We start from the raw sequence: 8,332 nt of genomic DNA on the forward strand, positions 1-8,332 counted from the left end.
GCCCACTCAGGGGGCGGGATTAGAGGAGGAGCGGGGAGAGTGGCTCGGGAAACACGTCCTGCTATTGGATAACGGCTGCCAACAAATGCCTATACATGTCATCATGACAACTTTGCTATCCTATCAGTAATGTATGAGACACCTGGGAGAAAGAGTTGTTTACGCTTCATCTGCAAATGACTGCAATAGAAAACCGGATTCAATCCAGAGTAAGTGATGTTAAAACACTGATGTTTATTGAGTCAAGATTTGTGTCAGGCGCCACACAATACTTATAGAGAGAGCATCATCTGGAATAACTTGTGATGACAACTTGTAACACAATGATACTGCTACGAGTGGTTTCCCAGATAGCAATGAGTCGGCGGGTCGCCGGCGGCGCTCCGGAGGCAGTAGAAGCGTCAGAAAGACGTAATCGCAAACACGTTTGACGGCGGACCTTCCTACCGCCTTCGTTCCGCGGACGGCCCGTCGGCCAGCCGCCGTTCCACCGCCATTATACCAAAGGCGGACCTTCAGCGGCCCGTCGGAGGCAAACGCTTTTTTTCGAGCGCGCTGACCGCGGCCCGCCGCTTATTGCACTATATATTTATTTATTTAATTTAATATTTACAGCATGCAGTTTATCAAGAATAATGATTGCTCAAACCAGACAAATTTTCATTTGACATTTTATTTCCACATTTGAAAGTACAGTACTAACTGTCATTAAACAATGTCAGATCGCTGAAATATAACAGAAAAATACAAATACACACAGCTTTCCAATACATTTTTAGTTAAAAAAACACTGTGTGTGTATAGCCTATATATATATATAAAACACTTACAATACTTGCTAATAACATAAAGAGTTCAGCTCTGGGATGAAAAGAATTACCAGTAAATACAAGTAATGAGGATATTTGGTACCAAAGAAAGTGAAGGACACCAAATAATTTGAGAATATACCATTATAACTGCAATGCTGACCTGTGGCACAAGGATTTACAAGCTATATTTAACAATAGAATAAGAGTTAAGCACTGTGACAGAATGAAGTAGAATATTTGGTACCAGGTAATGTGCAATTTCAAGTATCAGAGGTATGAAATAGCCTAGTATTCCAAGCTATTTTTAATTGAATAACAGTTAAGCACACTGATGGAATTAAAGTCGAATTTTGGTACTAGTTAATGTGCAATATCAAATATCAGGCATGAAACAGGATTTGCAAACTATAACAGGCTCTATGCACGATCGCTTCCGGGTTTGTCTCAGGACGCCCAGTTACATCCGGTGCTGCGTCAGAAGCCGGTTTTGCATTAGGTGGAGATAGTGGCAAGTTACACTCACTGTTTACAAAAAATTCTTGCGGTTAACGATAATGATGTTAACAACACTGTGAGGAATTGAAAAGTGAAAGAAAATGAATTTTATTAAAGTTTTGCCGCTATATACTTTGCCTGCAGAATGCGCTTGTGGAAGTAAAGAAGCTGGCTGAGATTGTTTCGGACATACGTCAGCAGGGTTCGTGCATAGAGCATGTAGAATCGTTAAGCACTGACGAAATGAAATAAGCCAATACTAAAGTCACGGCAAGTAGAATATTTGATACCAGATAATGTGCAGAAATCAAGTATTAGATGTATAATCTAGGATTTACAAGCTATATTTAAATAGAAGAGTTAAGCACTGTAACAAGCCTTTTTTAGATGTCTTGAAGTTACTGTCTGCAGGATAAAAAAAGGCTTCCAGTTGTCAAGTGATGCTGGGGTGTCAGTAGTCAGCCTAGGTTTAAGGGGTCGGCTGTGGGTCCCACTCAGCGGTGCCTTTTTCCACCTGCACAGTCAGATGCTCCTTTCAGGTGATGTGTAATGTTAACCTGGATCGCCTCATCAGTGGCATCCTGGGTCGCCGGGTTCTTTCGGATGGCTCCTGTAGAAAATAAAGATCTGTCATTCCATTTGAAAGGCATAAAGTCATACACATCTACTTAAATATAAATATATATATATATATATCCAACTTACTTTGAACAATGGTCTTCAGGAACATGTCTCTAAAACATGCTTTATCACCTACACCAGACCAGGTTATATTGATGGAACGGTGATTAGAGAAGATACTCTGAAGCATTCGCCACACGGTTGTCTTTAGGTCCCTGAAAAAAAAGTTTAACAAATTACATTTATCTGAAGCTTCTCATAAATTTAAAATGTAAGAGGGTGTGGATTCATACTGTAGAATATGCTGTGTACAATCTTAATTTTACTTTTTAGAAAGAAAAAAAAAAACTTTTTTTTACACTATTGCGATATAAACAAAATCAGAACACTTACAAATTGTACATGGAGCTCTTTATCCTGCCTCATACTGTTGTCAAGTAATGCCAAATCTTCCTGGGTGTCTAGTGGGAGTAACAGATCCCCTGGCAGGGAAAACTCAAAATGATGCAGCATAGAGTCCATTTTGTTGTCCATGCTGCGCACAACATCACCCAAACTCTCCAAGACGTCTGCACCTACAGGGGTTCCCAGAATAAAAGAATAAAGTAGTCAGTCCGGGTCCCTCAACTACTAAACTATGAGTTATATCTAGGTCTACTACATGTGCAGATGGGCCCCGTTGGGAATTAAACCAACAACCAACGCTTAAGTTGTTTGCAAGTTGTACCTGATTGCCCAGTGTGAGCAAACATCTTCAACATTATCCCAACTTGCTTCGCCTGCTCTTAAAGTGAGCCGCTGTCATCTGACGCTACAAAATGAAAGGCATATGGTAATTTTGGACCTACATCACACACAAAAAAATTTAATTTAAGAAAGAGTGCATATTCTCACCTGCTGGTGCATTGCTTTCCCTTAGGGTTTGTTTTTCATTCTGGAGTCTCTGTAAATCTGCAAAAAAATAAATAAATAAATAAATACAACTAAAGGGACTGTTTTCAATACTGTTAAAACGATGGACACTAAGACATATGCCTAGAATATACCTTCATAGCAGAAAACTTAATGCTGTACAAGAGGTGCCGGGGGAGTCCAAGGGCCAATAACTGAGCGATGACTGTCTATTGTTTATTAAGACACCCATGCCAAGGAAGTTTTCAAATGGGAAGCATGATATGTTATCAAGGACACCATACTTTTAGGCATCTTTTCTGAGGAGGTGCACCAAACCAATCCAGGCATTTTGTATGTCACATGTTCTTTTCCATAAAGCTTGCTGCAGTGATCAAAGAGAACCAATATTAACCACTATAGCGTGCTAGCTACATTGTGAACTGAACTAGCAAAATACTAGTTCGGACAAACAAAATAATTTGCACAACCTATATACATTATAATATATTATTATACAAGTTATACTTACGCAATACGAGAGAACCTCTCGTAAGAGAACGAGAAAATGGCTCGTTTATTCGTTTTTTAGTTCAAAGACAAAAAAACTAATAAATGACTTAAATTCGTTTTCTACACGTGGGCGGTCCTGAAACGCCCCCTTCCGCCGATTGGTAAAGCAAATCAAAAGATTTCTGTGAAACGCGTTAAGTTGCACAGAAGAAAGCCCAATATGACCTGCCCTGTACAGTTTAAGAATCGGTAACCATATAGAGGACTATTTTTTATTTTATTTTTTAGGACTATTATTTTGTTGAACAGACCGGAGCAACGGCATGACGTCACATGCTCAGATTTGCATGACCAATCGGCGGAAGGGGGCGTTTCAGGGCCGCCCACGTGTAGAAAACGAATTTTGAAGTCATTTATTCGTTTTTTTGTCTTTGAACTAAAAAACGAAAAATCAAGCCGAAATCTCGTTTTTCTTTTTTTTTTTGAAAAAACGAAAAAAACAAATAAACGAGCCGTTTTCTCGTTTCTGCTTATTTCGTTTCAAACTGGAAAACAAACTATCAAAACGTACAGATGTAGCCCCACCCACAGGGGAAAATTCGAATATCAAGTGGTTTTTCTGATTTCTGTGCGTGTGCAAGAACGGAACCAAATATCAAGTCATAATTTCGTTTTTTCGTTTTTCAGAAAAACAAAACAAAAAAAAAGTTGTTTTCTAGTCTGCCGTGTAACGTTACAGTCATTTTTTTATTATCGGTGCGCGCCACAATCGACCGATTGATTACGTGGTCTAATTCCTGTCTTTTTACATTGTAAATAGTGTAAAAAAAAGTTCCAGACTGCGACCATTTTTTGAGAATGTGTGAGTTAAAATTTTATGTGGTTGCATATGCGAGTGGACGCTCGCACCAGAATTAACGCCGTTGTCTGCTGCAGTCCGTAACTTATGTTCAACGTGAACCCTCAAGTCATCCTTGGTGTATAAACATTATGAATTCATTTTCCAAACCATGTTTTTGACTTATCCTGAATCACTACGGTACGCCTATAATAAGTGTTTATATTCGCACTATTTTACCGACTCAGATGCGGAGTTGCCCAGTGCCTGCGTGACTCGCCATTGACATTAATGGAGAGAAGTTAGCTCCGGCTACAGTGTTCTTCCGCAAGACACGTGCAGAGTCTGCAGACGTCACGCGCATTGCACACGAGGGTTAGCTACACATAGCACATTGCACACGCGCTAATTACGAATTCCCGAATTAAGGCATTTAAAAATGAAAATTTCTCACGAAACAGCGTGCCCCTGTCTTTTCGTCGAAAAACGTCTTTTCAGCGGTTAGATGAGAGTAATCGCTCGACTGAGGAAAAGGAAATTATTATATAAAACGGTAAGGAGGGTGAGATTTCTGATTTTTGTTACAACTATAAACTTTGATAACGAAAAATCTGTATTAGCTTTTATTGTAATCCTCTAATCTTTTCAAATGTAATGCATACATTTGAATGTTTAATGATGTTTAAAAGATGATGCTGATAGCAGTGTTGGGGAAGCTACTCTGAAACTGTAGTTTGACAAGCTAACCTACAAGCTACTCGTACGTTAAAGTAGTTAAACTACAGTCAAGCTACCCTTTTGGAAAAGTAGTTAGCTACACTACAAGTTACTATCAAAAAGTAGCTAGCTACATTGAAAGTACTTTTACTTATTGAACAACATATTATAAATATTATATTACCTATTATTATTACAAGATGTTGTAAATTATATATTATAAATAACTGAATAAGTGTCTGATGAATGCAATTCAAATATTTAGTGTTTAAAACAATGTAATACAATTATGATTTCAAAGAGTATTGTTTTATTACACACAACACTCAAATATCTCAGACTGTTTGTCAAAAGTGCAAAATTGCAACAAATAGCCTACAACATTGCAAGAACGAAATACATTTAACGTAAATTGCATTTAGAACATTTTCTCAAAAATAACGATTGAACTTGGACAAATAAGACCATGGGTAATTAACGTTTGTTTCTCCATCCTCAAAATCTGCCGTCACCTGGGTGTGTCACTGTCAACCCACTTCTTTACGTCAGTGAACCGTTAGCCGCAAGATGCGTGATTAAACAACAGGTGGCGGTAATGGCAAAAAATGAGTTTGTGATCTAACAAGATGAAGAATATCCTTGCATCGGGCTGATTCGCGCAGGCTTGACAATGTAGCAATGTAGCTTTTGCTCGCGCTACACCGCTACTTGCTGCAAAAAGTAGTTTAGCTACTGAAAAAGCTACACTGTTTAAAAAGCAACTGAGCTACTGCCAAGCTACTGAAAAATGTAGTTAAGTTAGTAGCTTCGCTACTTGTAGTTAACTACTCCCCAACACTGGCAGATAGATAGATAGATAGATAGATAGATAGATAGATAGATAGATAGATAGATAGATAGATAGATAGATAGATAGATAGATAGATAGATAGATCTATCTATCACACAACAATGACACAACAATGTGTGTTTTCTCGATATATTACAACAACCCCTACAACAATGTGTCCAATTGGAGCTTAACCTCAGACAAATAGGGATGGGTCAAAATGTTGTCCAAAAACTATTTTATTTAGGGGTAGATCAAATGAATTACAATATTTATATTATTTAAAAAAATGAATGTATATAATAATATAAATGCATATTTTTGTATATTAATATTATAAAAAAATATTTTAAATGTATATATTAAAGCTAGGGTATACGATTTCAAAGATTGTTCATTATTAATATCCTCATTTATATGCTGGTTATGGTTATATAGTACAATCCTAACAATATGAATAGAAAAAAAAAAGAATGAAAAAAATTTCATTCAGTCTATTGGCTGTACAGCTGCAGAGAACTTGACAGGTTACATTGGTCAAGTTCTCTGCAGCTGTACAGCCAATAGACTGAATGAAATTTTTTCATTCTTTTTTCTATTCATATTGTTAGGATTGTACTATATAACCACAACCAGCATATAAATCAACTCCTCTCATCAACTGCTCTCATCCAATCACCAGGTCCACTTGAAACTTCGCCTGGCGCTTGCATCTCCATCCGCACCTGACCCGCCGCCGCCTCCTCCGCGCGCAGCACCAGCAGCAGCAGCCCCAGCAGCAGCAGCCCCAGCAGCAACAGCAGCAGCAGCAGCCCCAGCGTCAGCAGCCCCAGCAGCAGCAGAATCAGCAGCACCAGCAGCAGCAGCAATGCAGCAGCAGCAGCAATGCAGCAGCAATGCAGCAGCAAAGCAGCCCTTTTCAGAGACACCCCTCGCTGCAGCCTGTAGCACGATGACGTAGCTGGATGGTCCAATACATAGTGGAGACTGTAACGTAATATAATCGCTTTTAACAATTTAGATTGTTTCAAAGCAACTTTACATAGATAGGCTACGCATAATTGCATATAATTTAATGTAACAAAGATTGTTTTGGCTTTATAGCGGTTCGTGAATAATCTTAGGCTATTTCCAGCTAAAGTTTTGATTGATTCACTTCTGTCGAAATGATAATTTGTTATTAAATTAGGGGACGACACCCCTAATTTCTCTCTAAACAGACTTTAAACGCGATCCTGTGATAAACGCTGATGGCACATGCACATTAAGAATAGCTTGTTTTCACGTGACGTCATGCCACTGCGCTGCCATGGCGCGAAATGCAGATGGAGGGCAGGAAGTGAATTTCTATATTTAGGAAGCACTATAACACACTCAAAATGCCTATGTTTTGCATCGTTTATGGTTGCTCAAATCGATCAAACCACGAGGAGTTTTTATCGTGTGCCAAAAGTTGTTGTTCATAAGAGGGGAAAATACAAGAAATTGACAGAAAAACACCGGGGAAAAAATGCCTTGCAAACCTACGTCTGCGGTCGGGAGGAGCCGAATGGGAAATGCCTGTGTGTGTGTACAGTGATCACTTCGTCAAATGTGAGTTAATACATTGTATTTAAACACCTGAATAATGTAATTATAAGCCACATAAATAACACTTTTGTGGCTGTTTGTGTAATGTACCAGTTTCCGAACTTTGTAAAGTTAAAGTATGTCTGTAAGACGAGTTAGTTGCTAATGTCTACCGCCTCGATGGCAGGCAAATCTCTCAATTCAGTTGAAAATCGGTCCTCTTCATAACATAAGGATCACGTCCAACATATGTTTCGATTTTCTGTTGATATATTTCTCTTGTAATAGCGTCTAAAGTAGTACAATACGGATTTTCATCTCGTCCATTGCGCTCTTCACTCCTTGCCCTCCATCTGCATTCCGCGCGTCAACACAATCACGTAACTGCAAACCATCTATTGACAGTTATTGTAGAGAGTTGGTGAGCAATCGCACATTGATCTTCCAAGAATAGCTACATTTAAATATAAATGGTCACTCACTAGTATGGAAGTTATTTTCAGTAACTTAAGAAGTTATTAACAGTAAGTTATTAACAGTAATTTTCAGAGTAAAACATAAAAAAAAAAAAATTGTGACTTTTTCCTTACAATTGCGAGTATAGACCATTTCAAAAGATGTAAACACTGGTCCAGAAGCACTTCCTGTTTCAGTTTTTTAACACTACATAAAAGCTGGGATAAATTACAACCAACAGAACATTTAAAATTGAATCAAAAAGTTAAAAAAGGATCTTTAAGATGTTTTCTTTATATGTGAAATAAAGAAAACAGTTACAAACTGAAACAGGAAGTGTTTCTGGACCAGTGTTGTTTACATCTTTTGAAATGGTCTATACATTTCGCATACTGACTTTCTTAGAATTATGAGATATAAATCAGAATTGCCTGAAATAAAGCCTCAGTCGCATGTTATAAAGACAGAATTGTGTGAAATAAAGTCGCAATTGTGTGCTATAAAATCATAATTCTGACTTTTTTTCCTTGCAATTCTGAATGTATAACATAATTGCGAGTTTATATCTCCCATTGTGAGTTATAAAGTCAA

General features: G+C 38.0%; 2 long non-coding RNA genes across 2 annotated transcripts; one reads left to right on the top strand and one right to left on the bottom strand.

Annotated features, from left to right (window-relative positions):
• Nucleotides 1–133: 133 nt before the first annotated feature.
• Nucleotides 134–7,213, top strand: LOC148998422 (uncharacterized). Its single transcript, XR_016155490.1, has 2 exons — nucleotides 134–209; nucleotides 6,399–7,213. It is a non-coding gene; the product is annotated as an uncharacterized LOC148998422 (long non-coding RNA).
• LOC120464808 (uncharacterized) lies at nucleotides 746–3,426 on the bottom strand. Its single transcript, XR_005618743.2, has 6 exons — nucleotides 2,975–3,426; nucleotides 2,823–2,879; nucleotides 2,656–2,739; nucleotides 2,322–2,503; nucleotides 2,013–2,143; nucleotides 746–1,917 (listed from the first exon to the last, which is right to left on the bottom strand). It is a non-coding gene; the product is annotated as an uncharacterized LOC120464808 (long non-coding RNA).
• Nucleotides 7,214–8,332: the final 1,119 nt, after the last annotated feature.

Source organism: Pimephales promelas, chromosome 1 (assembly GCF_988280905.1).
Source record: "Pimephales promelas chromosome 1, fPimPro1.hap1.1, whole genome shotgun sequence".
Classification (NCBI taxonomy): Eukaryota; Metazoa; Chordata; class Actinopteri; order Cypriniformes; family Leuciscidae; genus Pimephales; species Pimephales promelas.